The following is a 25643-nucleotide window of genomic DNA, read 5'->3' as shown; positions in this document are numbered from 1 at the left end:
CGAATGTGCGTTCTTGAGGTTCTGAGTGAGACGCGGAACTGCGTCTGAGCACATGTTTACAATAACGATCAACGCGTCGTTTAAATGAGCGGTAAAAACGCGGTTTTGTCGTGGGTTCCTTGCACGCACGAGTGTGAAGCCTATGAATGAAAGCACGTCAATAGGCTTGTTCGACTTCATGCTGCGCCGCAACAATCGACAGCCGGGTGACGTCCAACTACCGCGAGAGTGATCCGCGAAATCATACGGAGGAGTTTGCTTTTAAATCGTTCTCGCGGAACTTTGACGTCATGCAGCACCACAAGAACCTGCAGCCGGATGAAGTCGAACAAGCCTATTCTCTTCAGTTCACACGCACCAGCGCAGAACGTACACTGGCGCGGAGCAGAGCGAGAACTTAATGGATTTTAAACCCTGCATATGTATCCGAGTCCTGATCGGGAGGTAACGTCCGATTCCGATCGAGTCTGAAACCACGTGATCGGGGCCGATTTCCGATCACGTGATCGGATCGGGACATCCCTAGAAATAACGACTGAACCCACAGAAATAAAAACTGAACCCACAGAAATAAAAACTGAACCCACAGAAATAAAAACTGAAACCACAGAAATAAAAACTGAAACCACAGAAGAGGAAGATCGTACTGAGGAAGATGATGATTTTATTCCATCAGGTATGTCTCCTCAATTATTGTTGTATTTTTAACATTTTTAACTGTCATGTGAGCACCTGTTTTGGGTTTTCATTCACAAACTCACAAATCAAAAGACCAAAAACTGTTAGTACTAAAATTTTAAAGGGATTTAGGATATCTTTAAAACTTATTGAGCAACAGGCATGTAGGCTTACAGGGTTAGTTCACCCCAAAATCATAATTTGATCATAAATCACTTTATCACATAAATCACCCCTGTGTTATTCTAAACCCCCAAGTGCTCCGATTCTCTTCAGAACCCTTTTAAAGATATTTTTCATGAAAACTGGGAGGCTTCTGTCTGTCCCATTGACTTCAGTTAGTTTCACAAATCCTTTCCTCAGAAAACAATGAAAGACATCGCTATAAGATCTATCAGTCATTCAATAATAATATTATGAAGTGATGAGAACACTTTTCTGCACAAATAATTAATTGTTGAATAAAATTGCTGTTTGTGTTGTTGCCTAAATCCTTCATCCTTCTTTGTGTAATAAGAGTGAAAATACAATTTACTTGTTTCTATTTCTTTCAGATGTGAAGAGTGATTCATGTTTGGATATAGAAATAACGTCCTCAACATCAAAAGAGCGACTGACAGCACAAAATCTTCCCTGCATCACCTGTGGAAAGACATTCAGATCACAAAGACAATTAGAGAGACATGAGAGAAAACACACAGAACAGAAACTCTTCACCAGATCTGAGATCAGCTTTACTACCTTACAAGAGAAGAAACTTCATTCAGAAGAGCACAGAGAGAAGGAGAAGAAGAAGAAGAAGAAGCAGTTTCACTGTGAGAAGAGATATAACTGTAAACGTGGTCTGAAGAGACATGTGCCTTCACACAACAATGAGAGACCGTATCAGTGCAGTAATTGTGACAAAACCTTCAAGTATTCAGGATCATTAAAATCACACCAGAATATTCACTCTGAAAAGAAACTCTTTCAGTGTTCACACTGTGATAAATGTTGCAGTCATAAATCTCAGCTGATAATCCATGAGAGACTTCACACTGGAGAGAAACCTTATCATTGTAGTGTCTGTGGGAAGAGTTTTAATCAACAGTCACACTTAATAAGTCACCAGAGAATTCATACAGGTGAAAAACCTTACGAATGCTCTCAGTGTGGCAAGACATTTGCTCAGTCAATTTACTTAAAAGTCCACCAGAGAGTTCACACTGGAGAGAAACCTTATAACTGTAGGGTCTGTGGGAAGAGTTTTAGTCAACAGCCACTCTTAATAAATCACCAGAGAATTCATACAGGTGAAAACCCTAACAAATGCTCTCAGTGTGGCAAGACATTTTCTCAGTCAGTTTACTTAAAAGTCCACCAGAGAATTCACACTGGAGAGAAACCTTATAATTGTAGTGTCTGTGAGAAGAGTTTTAGTCAACGGTCAAACTTACTTCAGCACCAGAGAATTCATACAGGGGAAAAACCTTTCAAATGCTCTCAGTGTGACAAGACATTTTCTCAGTCAGGTCCCTTAAAAGTCCATGAGAGAATTCACACTGGAGAGAAACCTTATAATTGTAGTGTCTGTGGGAAGAGTTTTAGTCAACATGGCAGTTTAGTGTCACACCAGAGAATTCATACAGGTGAAAAACCTTACAAGTGCTCTCAGTGTGACATGACATTTAATTATTCATGTCACTTGAAAGTCCATGAGAGAATTCACACTGGAGAGAAACCTTATAACTGTAGTGTCTGTGGGAAGAGTTTTAGTCAACATGGCAGTTTAGTGTCACACCAGAGAATTCATACAGGTGATAAACCTTACAAATGCTCTCAGTGTGACATGACATTTTCTCAGTCAGGTTCCTTTAAATCCCATCAGAGACTTCATACGGGAAAGAAACCTTAAAGGAATACTTTAGATAATTTACTCACCTCCATGTCATCCTTAATGTGTGTCTTTCTTAGTTCAGTCGAGAAGAAATTAAGTTTTTGGAGAAAAACATGGCAGGATTTTTCTTATTTTAATAGACTTTATTGGACCCCAACACTTTACAGTTTCACCGCAGTTTCAAAGCGCTCTAAACGATCCTAAACGAGGAATAAGGGCAGGGTTCCAAACTGACATTTTAGAGGGGTGGTACTGGCCCCCACCCAAGTTGTACAGCTGGTGGCGCTGGGTCTCATTGTGGTGGCACCAATCACTGAGCGGTGTAAAAACAAACACTAAAACGAAGTCCAAGTTTTTGTTAATGAATTAATAAATTCTAGGGCTGTCAAAAATGAATTGTGATTAATCACATACAAAATAAAAGTGTGTGTTTACATAATATATTTGTGTGTAATTATGATGTGTTTGATACATATTTGATGATATGATACATTGAGGAAAATGAGTATTTGAATACCCTGCTATTTTGCAAGTCCTCCCACTTAGAAATCATGGAAGGGTCTGAAATTGTCATTGTATGTGCATGTCCACTGCGGGAGACATAATCTAAAATAAAAATCCAGAAATCACAATGTATGATTTTTTAACTATTTATTTGTATGATACAGCTGCAAATAAGTATTTGAACACCTGAGAAAGTCAATGTTAATATTTGGTACAGTGGTCTTTGTTTGCAATTACATAGGTCAAACGTTTCCTGTAGTTTTTTACCATGGCCTGTATTCATAAAGATTCTAAGAGTGCTCTCAAAAAAATCTTAATTTAGCTTAAAAACTTTTATGTAGTAGTCTTAGCTTAAGAGCGATTCGTCACTGATCTGAGAGCAACTCTGAGTAAGGAAAAGACTTTAATCTTAGTGAGGAGGTGGGGTTGACCCCGTTGCTACGTGTGACACAATAGGTGTGTTCGAGATCATCCGGCGCTGCGCAGACCGATCGGCGAGGTTTGCCCAGGGGGGCAGGGTTTCATATTTTATTGAAGCTTCCCTGGACGCCGCCATTGCTTAGCGAACACCCATCTGCTGTTAGCATCCCATTGACTCCCATTCATTTTGGCGTCACTTTGACAGCGAATAACTTTACATCTGAGGCGTTTAAAGACTCCATTTGTCCATTAATTATTTCTAAAGAAACACGAAAATGTATAAAAGGCTCCATTACCGTGTATCTTACGTTATGTCCCAGTAGAAGCAGTTTTTGTAAAAATAGGCTAACGATTGCGTCATAACCTGCGACTTTCTGTCGCACAGTAGAGAAATTACCGTATGGACTGGGAGAGAAGCTCACAGGCAATCTTTTACTGAGTATGAGGCAATCGGGTGGAAGACCTATGCTGCGTTCCAGGCAGGTTTTTAAACCTGTGAATTACGACTTCAAAACCACGACTCACGACTCTATGCGTTCCAGGCAGCCTGTAACCAGTGTTTTTACAACCTTCTACCTGTGAAAGTGCAGTGGAACGACAGTCAAACTCGTGACTTCCCACCCGTGAACTCGTACTAGATCGATGTACTCAAAGTTCAGAGTCGTTAGTCGTGGTTTTGAAGTCGTGATTCACGGGTTACCGGTTGCCTGGAACGCAGCATTACAATTGCCAGACAGGTTGCTCACGTGACATCCACGTCATTGAGCTCAGTTTGAGTCTGCGCAGTACGCTCGACACCCAGGAAGTGCGTGCTTCTAATTGACTTCACTTGTCTCCGTTGAATCCAATGGGGTTGCTGTCAGTACCCGATCCGTGCCGCCTGCCCGAACTGTTTTGAGCATGTCCATAATTATGCGCATGCGCAGAAGCTCTACGTGTTTTACGACAGTTTACGACCCTACCTGATCTGTTCTACGCATGCGCGACAACCGGAGTTTAAAAATAGTGAAGAAATGCGTCATATAACAACACCGGCGAACATATGGAGGCTAAGGTAAGTGACGGAAATGTTCGTTCAAAAGTTTTTAATGCAGATATACAGGCTTCTTTATGCATAAACAAGAAGGTCACTAAGACATAATATTATATATACAGTATTTCATATCAGTATGTAGTTAGCTAGCCTAGGTGGCTGGTTAGGCTTACAATGAAATGCAGTGTGTCCGGTTACCTGAAAACTTCGAGTGTTTAAACTTACATTTATTTGATGGTGTATTGGCCCTGACTAGATTCATGTGACATGTAAACCACAATCCTTGTTGATACCAGAGGTGGACACTACTTAAGTATTTTACTTTCTACATAAAAGTATTCCTTTTTTAATCAGTGTTTTACTTTGGAAAACATACATTCCAAAGCATATTATCATATTTTACTCCACTACATTTCATAATTTCAAGTTTTTGGTTTCCCTACTGAAAATCCAGCTAAAACCAGCATAAGCGGGTAGCTGTTTTTGCTGGTTTAAGCTGGTCAGGCTGTTAGACAGCTGACCCACCAGCTTTGCCAGGCTGGGAGGACCAGCTTAAACCAGCTACTGCCACCTTAAAGCTTATGCTGAATTGGTTTTAGCTGGATTTTCCAGTAGGGTTGTGTTTTAATCTCTATCTTTTTATGTTTATCTAATTTATTTTTATTGTTTCGTCATGTCATCTTTGTTTTAATACCTTTCATTGTCTGTGCATGTAGCAGCATATGGTGAGTCAAGATATCTTTTTTTTTGTAATTTGTATAAAGGACCAACATGGACCAGTATTTATTTCATGCTGCCCTTCGGCAGTATCTACTAAGTGGGATGTCGATGTCGCGGTTGACTGGAAGAGAGTCATGCGGGTGGCCAACCACTTCGTTGTAGATGGTAAGTTAGTTGAGATAACATTGGACAGACAGACAAACAGACCAGTAAATCAATAAATTAATCAATCATCTCTTTTTCAGACAATCATCTTTTGTATACTATTATTTTCTTTTCAGTGTTTTACATCTGCTCTTGGTTGTTTCCATTTAATGAATCTCGCACTGCATACTATTGTTTGCTTTGTGACAAATTAAATGTTGTGTTTGTAGATTTGTCCATGCTGATGGCCATGCAGCATAGTTGAAGCAGACCTGTCAGAAAACATCTCTAAGGTGCTATGAATCCAATGACTAGTAAGTAGAACCTCAAACTAATACATTGCTATTCAAAGGTTTATGGTTGTGGTTTTATTTATTTAAAATGCACCCATTTCATTGCTGAAAACAACGTTATCTTGTGTATATGGTATAAAAAAACATTATTTTCCACATTCCGTACATTTTTGTAGGTTTAGATTTCCCTCCTTCCTCAAACGCATTGATTTTGTACAGAACTCAGTGATTTAAAAAGCTCTGTGTCCCTAATTGACCAGCTAATCTGTACATTGTGACGCTCCTTACCATGTTTAAAAGATTCGCTCACAATGCAATGCTAACAGGAGTAAACTTACAGGCCAAAGTGGGAGGAATTATGATATTGTCAGTCTTGTCTACATCACCAATCCCAGGAAGTAAACTGTTGCCTACAATCCGTGTGTTTGTTGTTGTCCAAGAAAAGAGATTTACATTGGAGACGATAACTTGTGTCATCTTTTACTTTGGGGTTTGTACCTTTCGCATATCGTTAACACTTACTAATACACACTTACACACCAGGAAATGCAAAAAAGTGAATCAGACCATAGTTGCACTTTACATAAACAGTTAAACTCTACCAGTCTTAATCAAGAAAAACACCTCTTCTAAGCCAAGCATTCGCATACACATCTTATGACCTTGTTCTCCAGTGATGAAATGATAAGAAGTGCACATAAACTTTTGCTTGAAATAATATGAACCGCAGCAATCCTAATCCTTCTAATTTTGCTTTCCTGTTTTTTTCCCATCAGGATACGCATCCTAAAATTACTAGAGGTTACGGAAGCTCCTTTTTGGATCCAGCTTCATTTGTGAAGACTTCAGATGATGCCAACACTCACAGATACTTAAGACGATGGCAACAATAGATGAAGCAACACTCACAAAGACTTTAGATGATGGCAACTATAGATGGACATACAAAATTGCCAAATATAATATTGTAATTACTGCCCCAAAGCGCAAGTTTGCAGATTTTTAACCCACTTTATATTGTTACAAATACAATAGATGCTAACATTTGAACAGAAAATGTTTCCTCTTTATTCTTGAGTTAATTGTGCTGATTTATTCCCTTTTTTTTATCCACAGTACTTTGCCAAAACTATGTTTTGCATCATCCAAATGGTTCATTTACAAATTACAGACATTGTAACAACACAAAGTGGGTTGAAATTCTGCCAACTTACCCTATAATAATAATAATTGTCTTTTAACTGAACATGACTTTAAACACATGACTTGTATTATCTTAGAGCTATTGTGATATTAATATTGTTTTGTTTCCAGAATATTCTCCTCAGTGAGTCACTGTTACCTCGGACTGATTAAGGGATTTTTTGTAACCTTGAAACATGCATTGGTTTTACAATGGTCAAACTGCAGATCTTATTTCAAGGTTTTGTTACCATGGTTCTACTACAGTAACAATAGTGAAATGCTGGAATGAAACTGTGGTAACCATATTATTTTAAATCATGGTAAATTTGTGGTTACTAAAATACACTACTATATGTTGGTTTAAGAGCATGATTATTTTTTATGTATTAATAAACCATGGTTGATTTTATATTTACCGTGGTTTTACTGCAAATTATGGTAAAAAATTATAGAAAACTTTTGCATGGAGACAGAAAAAAAGTGTAAACTGAATGTTTCTATTCGTAAGTCACGTTGGTTAAATGCATCTGATAAATGTAAATGGATTTGTATATTTATTCTGTTTACTGAAACTAATAAATTTGCAGTTGCTATTGTATATTGTTTATTATTGTGTTGAAAGACATTTAGGTTAGAGTGATTAAACGATTATGAACCATGAGCCGCTGTGTATTAGCTGGGACGCGGTTTTGGATAATTGCCAATAAGTCTTAATTTAAATATGTTTAAAAAGAGTCTTTATTAATTACACAAAAGTGTAGCCTACAAAAATACGCTGCCAGTTGTTATGCTTAGCCGTAAAGTGTTTCACACATGCGTGGTACCAATCGCACAGTGAAATGGTGACGTTCTCTACTACGCAATTATGCGCATGCGCAATACAGATCGGGCAGGCGGCACGCATCGGGTACTGACAGTTGTCGTGTCCATTTCTTTTACTGTCTAGGAGTACGCTCGACACCCAGGAAGTGCGTGCTTCTAATTGACTTCACTGGTCTCCGTTGAATCCAATGGGATCGCTGTGTCCACTTCTTTTACTGTCTATGGGTTTGCCGCTTGCAGTCGAGGGAGGAGACGGAGCCGTCAAGCCGGACACCTGCTGCTTGCCGTAGTGACGTGTGCGCCGTGTTTCCTTGTTTTTAATCGCAAATGAAGTGAATTAGATGCTAAATTTGATAAAAACAAACATTTTAATAAAAAGTTGCAACCAGAAACATTTTATATCGAATATTTTAATTGCTGCTTATAATACCCGAAAATAACGAGAAACAAGTCTATATTATTAAAATACCAAGAGTTTGGAATTTGCATTTTTATTTTATTACACGACACAATATAACATATTTAAGCATATTAAAGTGTTTTTCCTGTTTTAAAACATGAATTTATAATGTTTATTGGTGGAACTAAAGGTTGGATTAAACTTGAAACGCATGTGATCACTGTCATCAGTGAGGCAGCCAATCCCGTAAAGCTGTTACGTCATCACAACTCCGTGCAGCCGCTCTGGAGAAGCTGCACTGGCTGAGCTAGCCGGCTACTCTCGAAACGCTCTTGTGGCACTTAAAAACCAAATGACAAAGTCACGTGCCTGCAGCAGCTGAAGTCGGACAAAATTACTAACCGCAATGCACTGCTTCAAGTCAGCCACCGATCAGTCTGCGCTGCGTCGCATGAAGTTGAACACACCTAGTCTCTTTAATACAGTGCAGTCGCCCTGTCCCAAGTGCAGAAAAACACTCCCATCCTTCACAGTAGGGATGGTGTTCTTGGGATGGTACTCATCATTCTTCTTCCTCCAAACACATTTAGTGGAATTATGACCAAAAATTTCTAATTTTGGTCTCATCTGACCACATGACTTTCTCCCATGACTCCTCTGGATCATCCAAATGGTCATTGGCAAACTTAAGACGGGCCTGGACATGTGCTGGTTTAAGCAGGGCAACCTTCCATGCCATGCATGATTTCAAACATGACGTCTTAGTGTATTACCAACAGTAACCTTGGAAACGGTGGTCCCAGCTCTTTTCAGGTCATTTACCAGCTCCTCCCGTGTAGCTCTGGGCTGATTTCTCACCTTTCTTAGGAGCATTGAGACCCCACGAGGTGAGATCTTGCATGGAGCCCCAGTCGGAGGGAGATTGACAGTCATGTTTAGCTTCTTCCATTTTCTAATGATTGCTCTAACAGTCTACCTTTTTTCACCAAGCTGCTTGGCAATTTCCCTGTAGCCCTTTCTGCCCTGTGGAGGTGTACAATTTTGTCTCTAGTGTCTTTGGACAGCTCTTTGGTCTTGGCCATGTTAGTAGTTGGATTTTTACTGATTAAATGGGGTGGACAGGTGTCTTTTTGCAGCTAACGACCTCAAACAGGTGCATCTATTCTAATTTAGGATAATAAATGGAGTGGGGGTGAACATTTTAAAAGCAGACTTACAGGTTTTTGAGGGTCAGAATTGTAGCTGATAGACAGGTGTTCAAATACTTATTTGCAGCTGTATCATACAAATAAATAGTTAAAAATCATATATTGTGATTTCTGGATTTTTTTTATTATGTCTCTCCCAGTGGACATGCACCTACGATGACAATTTCAGACCACTCCGTGATTTCTGAGTGGGAGAACTTGCAAAATAGCAGGGTGTTCAAATACTTATTTTCCTCACTGTACATACACACATGGATAAATTTTATCATAACAACTGTCAGTGACTACCAGGAAGAGGCTAGTTGACAACCAAGAAGAGGTTGGAGAGACAGATGGCAGCTCAGGAAAACTGCAAATGGGGCGGTATGGGCTAGAACCCCTAGCCGCAGCCTCTGTGAAGAGGAACCCAAATTCTAGCTACGGATCATTTAATACGTAACTCGAAAAAGTAACTCAAATATTAATGTATACATTTAAAAAGTAATGCGTTACTTTACTTGTTACTTCATAAAAGTAATATTATTACATAATGCGCTTTACTTGTAATGCGTTACCCCAACACTGGTCGTCAGTACCACCTTGAGACATGACGTTGTCTGGGTATCTGAAGCAACAAAGAATGTCATGACCATACCAAAATACAACCAGTGTATACATTGGTTTAAATGTATCTCAGCTTTATTGTGATTTGTTGTATAATGGTACTAGGCAGGTCTGGTAATCAGGCACACCTGGGGCACGTTCAATCTCACACCGGTGCGCAACGTTTTGCTACGATTTCCGGGTTGAACGACATGTTTCCTGGAAACGGTGTGCAACGGAATGCAACAGGTTTTAGAAGCGTTTTCTCTTGTTTGGTGGGTGTGTCAGAAATGTCGGTCCAATCAGCGGCAAGATGTATAAAACCACGCGATAGTAAAGAGACAGCTCGCTCAATGGGTTCAAGTTGGAATGTTGTCTTTCATTCTGGACAGCAAGGTCAGTGACTGAAACATTGAGGGTATTTTACAGTAATAAACACACATTTATAACGATTTCATCAGGCTTTAGAGACATTTAAAAAAGAACACAAAGAATGGCCTCTCAGCTACCGTAGTTGCAACTCTTGCGTCATCACAACAGGGTGTTCAATGCATCACCGTTTCAGTTTAATAAACGTTGTGCAACGTTTTGTCGGGGCTGAACGCAGCCCAGGCATTTCTTGGTGGTTTTTAAAATGTTGTGCTGCAACATAACCTAATTACAATTAAAACGTTGTGAAAACTTTTGTGTTTGTATTTTTAATCTGATCATAATATCTTTGTTCTATTTTCCCACGCCTTCTTTTCATTTAGTCATTACTTTATACAATAGTTTGTGATGATTTCTGGCCATAATTGAGACGCAAACTTGTTTTGTTTTGTTAAATCCATTGTAAAGCAGTGAGCGTCTTCTCTCTCCAGTACAGCAGGAGGCGCTGCGGTTATTTAGTCCGCAGATAAGCTCACTAAAGAAAGAAAGAGCGAGCGAGCGAGCGAGCTATGGTTGATGATGTTTTTGTGTATCCTCAGTGTTTTTATTGAGTGTAAACAGAGTCTTGTCTCTGTGTATTTAAGTGTTTAGAAGTTGATGATGAGATGTACTGTGAATGAGTATGAACTGATCTGTCCATGTTGGATATATTGATGATTTAATCACAGAAATCTCTCAGCTGAAGAAAGAGGTGGCGTTACTGGAGACAAAACTGAGGTCACGAGGAGAGATTTAGCAATGAAACGAGAGGTTTGTACAGCTTAAACATCATTTACCTGAATCACTCATGTAACGTTCAGCCCTATCGGTTGAGTTACAAATGGTTTAAAATGGAGTTAGATTTACTCTTGTGTGAGATAAGAGTTAAAATGAACTTAAAGTTGAACTTAAAACAACATATTAAAACTCAAGACTGTTAAAAGAAAAGAATACAAAACCTAAAACAATCTAAAAGTTCAAGTCTGCTAAAAGCCCAAATGTGCAAAGTGTCCTCCTGTGTGTATATACAAATGAAAAAAGTGATATCCAAAGTCCATAAAACGTAAAAGTTAACACAAACTCCACAGACCATGCAGCAACCGTTTGTTTTAGCTATAGCATAAGCTAACAATGTGCTCTAATTTTTTTTTATAGTGAATTCAATTTACATAAGACCAAGGTAGACAGGCAAAATAACACAACAATACAATGAACAGTTGTGGTGTTTTTTACAGGACACAACAACAGTAAACATACATAAAGCCAGGGTGGAGGTAAATCAAGAATTACACACATATATTAAAAGATTCACACATATTATAAAATTGTCTTCATATAACGTTACATTTTAATTTCTTTTTCAAGAACCAAAAGTAAAGGTTTATCTTTACGATATTTGCATTTTTATGAATTTTGCATAAATTAAAATAAAGTTATTGATAAAATATTATTTCCTTTTATTGAAGGAAATCTTTGTAATGCCAAACAATCTTTCCATATATTTCTTACATAAGAGCAGTGGCAAATAGTGAAATAAAGTTTTTTTCTACTCATCACATAAAGAACAGTTTAGATCAATATCCTTTTAAAATCTAACAAGAAATGTATTCACTGGATAGTATCTGTATTATAATATAATTTCCTCTACTTCATTCACTAATAGAAATTTGTTTTTGGTAGATTCCAAATGGCCTTCCATTCTAGACCTTCCACCAATCTATTACAGTAGATTGGTGTGATGACAAAATTTTCAAAAAACCCCAAAGCTCAAAATTTATCACATGACTGGACAGAGCAGACATTCCCATTTACAAAGATACATGGATTGTAAAAATCCATTGAGGATTGAGAAAGTTATGATTTTTTTAATATTAGAAATCAGAGGAAAAAGTTATATATGGATGTTAATGGAAGATGTGTGACCGAAAATGCTGCTTATTTACCTGTTTTTCCTTGTAATTTTCTCATTTTATCAGATATTTGCATGAAATTTGAACAGAATGTAGAAATTTGTTAATATAAACACATTACTGTTTTAGTTGGAATGGGTATCAGACCCATGGTAACCTTGGTTTTTAGAACGGCGCCTGCAGTTCTGATGTTATGACTGGGTTTGTTATAGTCTATTACCAGAAATCTGACTACCAAATTTCTTAAAAGTTTTTCTATTGAAGTGTCAAATACATCAAAAAAGGGAGTGGTCACATTGCTGTTTTGTCAATTGGCTTTGAATAACATTAGTACTCCTGTAGGAATTGCGTCCATGAAACAATTTTAAAGTATTGCTTCATAAAGCCTCAAAACATTTATACATTTTTTTTAGGGGTGGGACAAAAAAATCGATTCTTAGATGAATCGCGATTCGGACGTGGGCCGATTCTGAATCGATTCACAAGTGTCAAGAATCGATTCTTAAATGTTAGTTTACAAAATACGTTATCAGAACCAAAAGGCGGAACTCAACTGGGGGAGCGGTGCTGCACACGGACAACTTAAGAGAGTTTGCCATATTAAACTATGTTATTACCTCAACCTACACAAATTAATACATAACTATCTTTTATCAATGCGTGCACTGTAGAGCGCATTGTGAAAGGGTTAGCATTTAGCCTAGCCCCATTCATTCCTATGGTACCAAAAAAAGTTTTATTTTGGGGCACCATACTTACTGGTATAACTCCTCACGTAACAGTCTTTAAATAGAGAAAACACGAAAGTGTTTGGTGGCTTCCCTGTTTGGTACCATAGGAATGAATGGGGCTAGGCTAAATGCTAACACATTCACAATGCGCTGTACATTGCACGCATTGAAAAAAGATAGATATGTATTAATTCGTGTAAGTTGAGGTAATAACATAGTTTAATATGGCAAAAGGGTAGACTTTTCCTTTAAGGTTAGTCAGTTCGTGGAAGTTAATGACGGTTAACATATATAATTAATATGTCACGTTTATTTACTATTTTTTTACTGGTTTTAATGTCTTACAACAGAAACAGGACATATATGTATATAAGAATGACATTATTTATCCCTTAGTTGCATTAAAGTACAGTATATGACAGTTCAGAGACTAGTAGCAAAAGCACAAACATTAACCTGGCTTTGAGAGCAAATGTGACGTAATGACGTCACAGATATGCAAATTAGTACGTCAAGAATCGATTCTGAATCGAATCGGGACCCTAAGAATCGATTCTGGATCGATTCACGAGAGTCCAAGCGGTTCCCACCCCTAATTTTTTTGTTTCAGATCACGTGATTTTAGCAAACGAGGCGTTATTACGAATACACTTTTACATAATGACTTTAAAGGAACAGTATGTAGGATTGTGGCCAAAACTGATATTGCGAATCACAAAACATCAGTTGAGGGCTGCAACTCCACTTTTTAAATGACAAAAGAGACTTTGATTACTCTGATTGTAGACATACAGATTTATACATCATTTAAAACGTGAAAGTCTGTAGTCTTGTATAGGTCCTTCATTGCTTTAGTTTTTGAACAGAGTAGAGATGCTGGATTGTTTACGTTAATTTCTTCTCCTGACATCGGAGATGCTGGTTGTAACTTAGCCTTAAATCCAATTCCAGTCGGATGTATTCTGTTAAACTGTATGAACCATAAAAACATGAAATTTCAGCTTGTGTCTCTCTCTCTCTCTCTCTCTCTCTCTCTCTCTCTCTCTCTCTCTCTCTCTTCTTTTTTTGCAAACAAACACGCGTAAACACGAAGGTAATTTATCGCCTCTAAAAATACTACTGATGTCATGTTCACCTATCATTCGATAAGTCAATATAGTCATTATCGCGACAGGCCTAGAAACACTTCAGAAAAATTAACAATAACTTAATGAATACTTGTCATACAAACAAAAGATAAATGTCTACATAAACAAATATTCTCATTCGGTGTTAGCTGTATGAGAAGGAGAGGTACCGTCTTTCTTCTGTTACCTCATTATCTCTAATGAGCTGACATCATTTTAAAGAAAAAACTGTAGACTACTAGTTCGTGTTTTGTAAAGTCTTGTGAACACATGTTTAGTATGGGTTTTGTGGACTTACAGTATATCAGTGACTTAAAAAATTAGCTTTTTCAAAAACCATGCATAAACATTTTTCTCTCAAAAATACAAACATGTGCATGTTACTCACATAATATTGTAGTGTAGCCCAGTTTGTGCTTACACAGTGTTATGAGACTTGCCATTATTTTGTTCTTAAGTAACTGAAAAAAGCACAAATATCAGTGCTGGTCAAAACTTTCCTAGGGCTCTGTAACCCCTTACGGCGCATTCACACGGGGCGTAAGCGTTAACGCTTAACGGAAGGCTTGTCTGAAGCGTGGCCAACAGCCAATCACTGTGGCCGCAACACAAGCTCCGGTCTTCCATAAACGTAATAGACCTTTTACGCACTTCCGCATTTTTCGACTGGAAATACGTCAACAAAGTGTATGGCAACTTCCTGTTATCGTAGCGGCAGATACGAAAAATAGCAGAGTCAACGAGTCGCCATTTCTGTAGTGTTCAAGGCTGTTCGTCTTCCAATCAGAAACAGCCCTACCTTTATAATAGTTTATAATAGTATATAATAGTAACAGTAAGTGAAAAAAAGTGCCGCAGCAAGAAGAGTGAACACGCAAGAACGGGAAACTTTTGCCAACCGGCATTCTGTCTATATTAAAACCTCCAGTTTGTGAGGCTCCTCACTCTCTCTCATTGACCTGAAGCATCTACCTCTCACTTCTACCTGTCCCTGTAGTATATTTGTTACTTAAACCGCATGTAGCAAGGAAACATTGCATGTTATCTCATATAGAAATACACAACTTTGCAGCAGACTGCTAGTAACATTTACCTAGTACAGCAGCTACACCAAATTACTGGTTGTTATGTTAACCTCATGTCATCTCACTTAAACATAACTTACACACGACATATTCACTGCGATGTGTTAAATCTCATATTACATATTCACAACCCCTAGATTTACAATGAACGTAAACGGAGTTATAGCCGGTTTTGTAGCTAAAGCTTACCTTGATAATTGTGGATAAACTCCGCGCGGAAGAATTTATATCCCTTATCCAGTTTGTTCCCTTTAGTGGACGAATGTATTCCCACACTCTTCACCACATCGGCGCTGGTGAACTTCGGTAGACAAGTTAGGAAAGTCGGAAACACTCTAGCTGCCATTTCTCCACCAACAACAAAGCTTATACCGGAATTGCGTTTACGCGTTGTTTACGTATTTCCGGTTTTTGCGTAAATGGTCTATTGGCTGGCTCTGCCTAGGTTATTTGCATAAGGCGATATGATTGGCTGACGCACGCTTTGTCGTTTGAAAAGTTGAGAAATGTTCAACTTCTGCCGCGAGCAACGGCACTGACGCGGCGCTGACGGATCCACAGTTCAGTTTGCCAACGCTTGACGTCACCCATTAAAGTGAATGGGAAGCGTCAATGCTGACGCCCCGTGTGAATGCGCCGTTAGACCTTAGAGGGTTAAGTTAAAAAATTTTTTTTTCCTAAAAACATTTTTTTCTAAAAAAAGTGTCAAATGTTTGGACTGAGATCTTGTTGCTTTAACAACGTTTTCACCAGCAGATGGCATCATATTTAGGTGTTTCGAGCACTTTGATCGAGTGAATCATTTCTCCAAGAAATTGGTTCAATTGATTTTTTCGTTTTTCCGGCAAAGTTCAAAATTTTCAAATCGCTCGTTTCTTGCAGCAACGCTCAATTTGCTCAAACAAGCCGAAATCGCGTCTACAGCTCTAAAAGCCTAATTCGCGCTGCGAGACCTCCAGGCGCGCGTCAACTAGGGATGTCAAATTATGCAATTTCCCATATTCGATGATCATTTAAATTAACGATCAATCAATCGAATAATCGTTAACAGTAATAGTGCAATAAGCCTTTACAGCAGTGGCATATAGCCAGTGAAATAAATGTGTGCGTAAAAATGCCAGCTTCCTCAAGCGAATTAAAAGATTTTATTTTGTCTAAATAACATGCTAGTGGGATTGTAAAATGAGTGAATGTAGTTGGTGTTTTGATAAAAATCATCAATTGAATCTCGTAATGAAATATAATGACTAATAGACACAGTATAACTCCGCCTCATATGGGCACTCCGCACAGTCGGATGAAAGTCCGTGCGTCCATGACAAAATAAAAGTTTCATTATCATCAAGTGTTATTTTTCTAGTTGTTCACCTTGCTTTCTGAGTCACTGATACACCGTTTGTAATTATATCCAAGAAGCACACGAAGAGCACTTTTCCCGTTGTCACCTCAGCTCAGACCTGCGGCGTACTTTCAGCAAAGATGCTTATATTATGAAGAAAACCCGCCACAGTGTTTAGCGTGTAGCAATAATGATGATCAATGATATATGTTGCGGGCGTTCAGAGTGTAACGACAGTCAGTTACAGTTTACATTTAACAGTTTCTTGCCAGAATTTAAGTTTTACATTTTACTCTGTTGATTAAAAACGGCTTCTGGTCTCCTTTCCTGTGTATAGCAGCGTTGCTATGCTAATCTTGCAGGCTTCCCTGAAGAGGGTCTTTGCTTTCAGCATCCTAACTGTGTTGAGATTTTCGGCATCGGACCCTCTCAGATTCACTGCGGATGCCATTTCGTTGCGTTAGCAGCCAGCCTCGTCTCGAATGAGGTTAAAAAGCCCAGGGGCCTCATGTATAAAACTTTGCGTAGATTCCATCCTTAAAGTGTGCGTACGCACATAAGGCAGAATTTGCGTACGCACAAAAGTTTTCAGATTTATAAAACCATGCGTACTCCAGAAACTGCGCAAAATTCCATTCATAAATCCCAGTGAGCGGAAGATTGTGCGTACGTGCGTCCCGCCCCCATCTCCTCCCCGAAATAACCATATATGGAGCGTACAACCCTTAGTTTTAATAGGCATAATGTGGTCTGCATATCATTTTAATATGGATTCACGTAACAAAACACATGGAAAATATCGTAAAAATATATTTTTAAATTAAAAATAATAAAAAAATGGCAAAATATATATTTGCTAAAATATATTTTGTAATATGTTTACAAAAATATTTTTTTCACAAGTAAATACATTTTAAAGCATTAAAAAATATATTTAGCCCTTCATATATTTTAATTCAAGGAAATATATTCACGTCGCATTGGAAGAAAAACTTTGTTACGAACCTGTAAACAAAACAGTTTTAAAAAGATTAAAATGAAATAGTTTCAAAATAAAAAATATACTTTATAAAATTAACTTATTTAGCATATAGTTAAAATATACTTTTGGCCAGAGAAATTATTTTTTTAGGCTTATGGGTTTTTATGAAATTATAAAAACAGTGTTTAAACACTGGCATTGTCAAAGTTGATACTGGTTTCACATATGGCCAGACAGGTGTAATTATATTCATAACATTTTTGATATAAAACAAACTCAGAGGGAGATTAAATGTTTTTGACCAGCGGATGGTGGAGATCGTTTCGGGTCATGTTCGTCTTTATCTCAGGCGGCAACTGCATCAATTATACCATTGAATGCTACTTAATGGATTAAGACTGCAATATTACATACCTTATAAAGAATAGGCTGCTATAGGCAAGTAGACGAGCCCAGCATATAAAAGTTTCGCGTTACTTGTTTCCCATAATAAAACATAAAGACAATGATGTATTACGCGGCGCTGCCTTAAGGCATTAAGATGAAAAAAAAGTTCAGTAGCTACAAACGAAAAGTTCAGTACAAACCCTAAAAAAGCATATTTACACGTAAGCAGATGAAACCAGAATATAAAAACCAATGAGTTTAAATAGTTGTTAGTGTTTTTCTTATATAAACCTGCATTGTAATAACGTCTCTTTATATTAGGCTAAATTCATGTAGTTCATGTAGTTCTTTATAGCCTTGCGTTTCAAACACGCAGACGCGCTCATGACAGATGTGTGTGGCACTCCATTCACCGTAGAGGCTTCGTCTTTTCAATAATTTTCATCTGTTAAATTTTTGCTACACATAGGCAGGTGCGACTCCTAGATGCAATTTGAGTGTTGATCTTCATGAATGAAACAGGAATATTAAAACTAAATGTGTATAAAAACAAGAACAGAGTTTGTGTTCTTTCACTCCGCTCAAAAAGAGTGCGTACGCACAGTGGAGAGCATCCGTATGGTGCGCACTTATTTACGCCAAGTTTATTTTTTATAAATCCCGATATGTGCGTGGAAAATTGCGTACGCATATTTCTATGACCATTTTGTGCGTACGCAACGTTTATACATCAGGCCCCAGGTGTGTGTTTGGGATCGAGCATCGTTGTGATCATGGCTAGTTTAACTTCTTCGTGCTTGTTTAATTTTTTTACCGGCTGTGTATGTGCTTTGCGCAGGCGCCGCACACACGTGCTTGCTCTTTCGACAATCATTAAGTTTTATCGATTTAATTCTTATCGACAATTAATCGAAGATTGATTAATTGTTAACATCCCTAGCGTCAACGTGTCTTTACATTGACTTAACATTGAAATCACTCGCGTTTGACGCCTCTACTGCGGCTGGTCTGAACGCAGCATTAAAGTGGCTCTTTCTATTTCCTTTCATGTGATTACTCACATGACAGGCAGACCAGGCATAAAGACATACATACATAAAATAGCAAAATGAATAAAATTGCCAAGAAAACATGTGAAACCTATTAAAACTAAAATATAGATAAAATCACAATATACTGCATTTGGTGAGCGGTAAAACATGTTTCTTGTGTGACAACATCAAATCATTTCTAATCTTACTGTCTGTGTGTGTTGTTCTTGTCAGGAGGTGGATTGTTGTGAATCTTCAGTGTATAACGTGACTGATGATGGGAGTCTGGATTCAGTGTTGATGAGCAGAGATCAGAGCCGCACACCACAGCCACTGCTGGACTCTAAACTCTCTGAAGAGAAATCCAGACACACACAGGACTCCGAGCTCAGTCTGACTTTACTCTGTTATACTGAGTCAAAGCCCACAGACACTCAGGACACTACAGTGTGTGACAGTAAACAGAGCTTACAGGAGGATCAAACCTCCACAGAGTCTCTGGATTCTGTCTGTAATGCTGGAGAACAGCAGCAGATCCTGCAGACCAAACTGAAGATGTGTTCAGTCAAACTCATCGACTGCACGAACCTTATGATGAAGATTAAAACTGAACCCACAGAAATAAAAACTGAACCCACAGAAATAAAAACTGAAACCACAGAAGAGGAAGATCACACTAAGGAAAATTATGATTTTATTCCATCAGGTTTGTGTCCTCAATTATTTTTGTATTTTTAACTGTCATGTGAGCACCTGTTTTGGGTTTTCAGTCAGAAACTCACAAATCAAAAGACCAAAAAATGTAAGTACGAAAATTTTAAAGGGATTTAGGATATCTTTAAAACATATTAAGCAACAGGCATTTAAGCAATGGTTAGTTCACCCCAAAATCATAATTTGATCATAAATCACTTTATCACATAAATCACCCCTGTGTTATTCTAAACCCCCAAGTGCTCCGATTCTCTTCAGACCCCATTTTTAGATATTTTTAATGAATGTTTTTAGTTTTTATCCGCTTTTTTATTTAAGCCATTATGCAAACATTGTAAATAATACCTAAACAGCCTGTATAAATGCACAAATTATTTGCCAGTGTATTCGGTGTCTGTATGCTGGCAACTCCATCAGCAGCATGCGCCATAGTCTGGTCGTGAAGGTGCACTGAACAACCAAGGAGGAGAACAAATTGTTGAATAAAATTGTTGTTCGTGTTGTTGCCTAAATTCTTTATCCTTCTTTGTGTAATAAGAGTGAAAGACAATTTAATTGTTTCATGTTTCTTTCAGATGTGAAGAGTGATTCATGTTTGGATATAGAAATAACGTCCTCAACATCAAAAGAGCGACTGACAGCACAAAATCTTTCCTGCATCACCTGTGGAAAGACATTCAGATCACAGAGACTTTTAGAGAGACATGAGAGAAAACACACAGAACAGAAACTCTTCACCAGATCTGAGATCAGCTTTACTACCATTCTACCTTACTACCATGAGAGACTTCACACTGGAGAGAAACCTTATCACTGTAGTATCTGTGGGAAGAGTTTTAGTCAACAGTCACCCTTAAAAAGGCACCAGAGAATTCATACAGGTGAAAACCCTAACAAATGCTCTCAGTGTGGCAAGACATTTTCTCAGTCAGTTTACTTAAAAGTCCACCAGAGAATTCACACTGGAGAGAAACCTTATCACTGTAATGTCTGTGGGAAGAGTTTTAGTCAACAGTCAAACTTAAAAAGGCACCAGAGAATTCATACAGGTGAAAACCCTTACAAATGCTCTCAGTGTGACATGACATTTAATTATTCATGTCACTTGAAAGTCCATGAGAGAATTCACACTGGAGAGAAACCTTATCATTGTAGTGTCTGTGAGAAGAGTTTTAGTCAACAGTCAAACTTACTTAAGCACCAAAGAATTCATACAGGTGAAAAACCTTTCAAATGCTCTCAGTGTGACAAGACATTTTCTCATTTAGCTCCCTTGAAAGTCCATGAGAGAATTCACACTGGAGAGAAACCTTATAACTGTAGTGTCTGTGGGAAGAGTTTTAGTCAACATGGCAGTTTAGTGTCACACCAGAGAATTCATACAGGTGAAAAACCTTACAAATGTTCTCAGTGTGACATGACATTTAATTATTCATGTCACTTGAAAGTCCATGAGAGAATTCACACTGGAGAGAAACCTTATCACTGTAATGTCTGTGGGAAGAGTTTTAGTCAACAGTCAAACTTACTTAAGCACCAAAGAATTCATACAGGTGAAAAACCTTTCAAATGCTCTCAGTGTGACAAGACATTTTCTCATTTAGCTCCCTTGAAAGTCCATGAGAGAATTCACACTGGAGAGAAACCTTATAATTGTAGTGTCTGTAGGAAGAGTTTTAGTCAACATGGCAGTTTAGTGTCACACCAGAGAACTCATACAGGTGAAAAACCTTACAAATGCTCTCAGTGTGACATGACATTTAATCATTCATGTCACTTGAAAGTCCATGAGAGAATTCACACTTGAGAGAAACCTTACGTCTGCACTCAATGTGGAAAGGGCTTCACTGATTCATCTCATTTAAGCGTTCATCTAAGAGTTCATACTGGAGAAAAACCTCATCACTGTAATGTCTGTGGGAAGAGTTTTAGTCAACGGTCAAACTTACTTAAGCACCAGAGAATTCATACAGGTGATAAACCTTTCAAATGCTCTCAGTGTGATAAGATGTTTGCTCAGTCAGGTTCTTTACAATCCCATCAGAGACTTCATACGGGAAAGAAACCTTAAAGGAATAGTCTACCCTTTTGCCATATTAAACTATGTTATTACCTTAACTTAGACAAATTAATACATATCTATCTTTTTTCAATGCGTGCACTGTACAGCGCGTCGTGAATGTGTTAGCATTTAGCCTAGACCCATTCATTCCTATGGTACCAAACAGGGAAGCCACCAAACACTTCAGCGTTTTCCCTATTTAAAGACTGTTACATGAGGAGTTATACCAGTAAGTATGGTGCCACAAAAAAACTTTTTTTTGGTACCATAGGAATGAATGGGGCTAGGCTAAATGCTAACACATTCACAACACGCTGTACAGTGCACGCATTGAAAAAAGATAGTGTAAGATAATTTCCTGAATAAATATAGCACCTCCCCAAAGGACACTGCATGGGGGCAAAGTGAGTGCCCGGGAAGGCAACTCTCTACGATTCACGGTGGACTTCCCACTGAGACACATTTGGGTTTCAAAGACACACCTTTAGGGTGTCATACATTTGTATTCTTTTCTCTCAAAGCAAACTGTATATGACATGCTACATGCACAAAGAATCTAAAATCTGTATCTTATTTGTTTTCTATTGGAATGCCTCATTGCAAGTGGTTACAATGGTCTCACTCATATAACAACAGAATTCAATGTTAAAGTATATGTGAAACATTCATTCAATGTTGATAGACACCTCCCATTCTAAGCATAAACCAATCACCCACTGTATACAGATTAAGGACAGCCCTTAGTTTTTACAACAACCAATCAGTACCAAATTCCTATATGCTTTGTTCTCTGGCTATTTAAGGAGATGTGTAGAAGATTTAGGCGGGACTTTCAATATCTAGAAATGCACCCCCATGATCAGAGATGTATAAAGTACTAGCGACCCAGACTTGAGTAAAAGTACAAGTGCTCTATCAAAAAAGTGACTTGAGTAGAAGTTGAAGTGCTCTTTAAGCACAGCACTTAAGTGGAAGTACTAAAGTATTAAACATGCTTTGTACTTAAGTATTGCAAGTAGTTTATTTTAAAATATACTACTCAAGTACTGAAAGTAAAAGTACAAGTATTGTGTAATGTAGTTATTAAAGAAAATAGTCAAAAGTTTGAATATAATATTGTTTATATTATTTCAAATGTTTAAGGTAAAGGACACTCACAATTCCTTTGGCTGTAGCAGGAGTACAAGGACATGAATGTTCAGATAATTCAGATTAATTTAACTGATATGGCGATAGAGAATTCAGAATTAATGAAATATTTGTCGATAAAATGGTAATAGGTAAAGGTACAAGGTGTTTCATTGAATTTAGGTTTCCTTCTTTCGCGCACACTCGCCCTTTCTTGCGCATTCTCTCTCTTTCTGTCTTTCTCGCGCACTTTGGTTCTCTCTTCGCTTCACATTTGTCCACAACCCCGGCTCATATTTGTGAGTGAGAGGGAGGGAGGGGTCGCACTTCACTATCTCCAATTGGTTCAGACAACCATGTGACCATGATTCGTAACATTTGAGAGTAACGAGTAACTATGCAGCACATAAAAAATGTATTGGAGTAAAAGTATTAAACTCAAAGAAAAAATGTACTGAAGTAAAAGTGGAAGTAGGAGAAAAAAATAATACTTCAGTAGAGTACAGATACTGTCTTTTAGTACTTAAGTACAGTAGTGAAGTAGTTCTACTTCGTTACTATACATCTCTGCCCATGATGCTGTATCTTTGATATAGCATCATGTATTTCATTTTACTTTGAAGAATCTGTAAACAGATCTTCATTCTTACCAGGTATGCAATGGTTCTTCTTTTTATTCTTTCATATTTTAATTGGATTGTAAATTGGCATCTGAATTATGTTTTACCTACCTGGTTAATAAATTGTTACGTTTTGCATTCATTCTAATTTGCTCTGTATTATTGACTCTTCTAAGTTACTATAAAGAATGATTAATCCTCTGTTTAGACAGGGAAGATTAGCATCACATGCTAATATTGGTGAACCTCTATTATAACAGGGAAGCCTCTGTTATTACAGGGAAGAATGAGTTATCCTCTGTTTAGGCAGGGAAGATTAGCACTGCAGGCTAATATTGGCAGGGCTCAACGCAAATAATTTTTAATACTGGCCCGGTCGGCCCAGTGGTTCAGGTTTTCACTTGCCCGGTCAAAATTTTCACTGGCCCCAATAAAAAACTGTCAGTTTAACATATTTAAAAATAATAATTTTAATAAAATAATGTTAATTAAAGACAAGTAAAAAATTGCATTGCTTCTTTCGTTGTGTTTTACCCAAGTAAATGTCTGCTTCCAAGATGTTAAATAATATACATTGATGAAAATATATTTTAGTGACTGAGGGTGAAGCACTGGCCCGATTGGGCAAGTGACAATACTTTTTACTGGCCCGAACGTCTCTCACGCTTGCCCCGGGCAACCGGGCAGTCCTTTATGTTGAGCCCTGATTGGTTGTCCTCTGCTATAGTAGGGAAGTATTGGTTATCCTCTGTTCAGGCAGGGAAGATTAGCATCACATGCTAATATGTATTATCCTCTGCTATAGTAGGGAAGAATTGGTTATCCTCTGTTCAGGCAGGGAAGATTAGCACTATATGCTAATATTTGTTATCCTAGGGAAGTATTGGTTATCCTCTGTTTAGGCAGGGAAGATTAGCACTATATGCTAATATTTGTTATCCTCTGTTATAGTAGGGAAGAATTGGTTATCCTCTGTTTAGGCAGGGAAGATTAGCATCACATGCTAATATTTGTTATCCTCTGCTATAACAGGGAACAATTTGTGTATGCGACTGTAAGAGCTACACATTGATGATCTAATGAATGAGTTCAATGTAAACATGAGTAAATAGAATGATCAAACCCTTATCCAAATTCTATATTAACATCAACTTGATTCATATTACAATACGTTTCATATCTTTGGAGTCAGATATTAAGTTGCGTAATGTTAAAACCGGAAGCACCGGAAAAGACCGAATGCGCTATAAACCGGCCATGCCGTTTGGATTCCGTCGTTGGGCCAAACGGATGGATGGGGTCATATTTGGACCCCCTTACAATAGATATGTATTAATTCGTCTAGGTTGAGGTAATAACATAGTTTAATATGGCAAAAGGGTAGACTATTCCTTTTAAGGAATACTTTAGATAATTTACTCACCTCCATGTCATCCTTAATATGTGTCTTTCTTTGTTTAGTCGAGAAAAACATAGCAGGGTTTTTCTCATTTTAAAGGTGCTCCAAGCGAATTGAAGCGTTTTAGACCATAAAACATTTTTTGTTACATACCGGAAACATCTCCTCACTATCTGCTTGCTGCCTGTCCGCTGATCAAACTGGAAAAAAACGCGATCTCTGTAGACAGCCCAGGCTTCACAAACAGGAATATCAACAAATGGCCAAACCTAGCAGCACAAAACAAAACAAAGTATTCCAGCCAATAAACGACAAGAAGGATTTGGGGGTGGGGGTTGGGCGCGTTCATGAAAGCACGGAAGGGAGGGGGAGGAGTTAGCTATGCTCTGTCTGTTTGAAAACAGTTCAAACATCAACAGGAAGTGACGTCGCACATTATTCGCTTAGAGCGCCTTTAATAGACTTTATTGGACCCCAAAACTTTACAGTTTCATCGCAGTTCCAAAGCGCTCTAAATGATCCCAAACGAGGAATAAGGGCAGGGCTCCAAACTGACATTTTAGAGGGGTGGTACTGGCACCACCCAAGTTGTACAGCTGGTGGCGCTGGGTCTCATTGTGGTGGCACCAATCACTGAGCGGTGTAAAAACAAAAACACTAAAACAAAGTCAAAAGATTTTTTATGCATTAATAAATTCTAGGGCTGTCAAAAAATGAATTGTGAATAAACACATACAAAATAAAAGTTTGTGTTTACATAATATATTTGTGTGTAATTATGATGTGTATATATACAGTGAGGAAAATAAGTATTCGAAAACCCTGCTTTTTTGCAAGTTCTACCACTTAGAAATC

At 37.9% G+C, this 25643-nt stretch overlaps 1 long non-coding RNA gene and 1 pseudogene across 1 annotated transcript; both read left to right on the top strand.

Moving 5' to 3' along the window:
* LOC141279813 (uncharacterized) overlaps positions 1 to 22757 on the top strand; it is a 52122-nt pseudogene extending 29365 nt beyond the window's left edge.
* Positions 4415 to 7451, top strand: LOC135779552 (uncharacterized). The gene is made up of 4 exons (XR_010544820.2): positions 4415 to 4532; positions 5276 to 5396; positions 5606 to 5689; positions 6445 to 7451. It is a non-coding gene; the product is annotated as an uncharacterized lncRNA (long non-coding RNA).
* Positions 22758 to 25643: the final 2886 nt, after the last annotated feature.

Source organism: Paramisgurnus dabryanus, chromosome 10 (genome assembly GCF_030506205.2).
Source record: "Paramisgurnus dabryanus chromosome 10, PD_genome_1.1, whole genome shotgun sequence".
Classification (NCBI taxonomy): Eukaryota; Metazoa; Chordata; class Actinopteri; order Cypriniformes; family Cobitidae; genus Paramisgurnus; species Paramisgurnus dabryanus.
The sequence above is the reverse complement of the archived record's forward strand: the minus strand, read 5'-3'. Positions and strand labels throughout refer to the sequence as shown.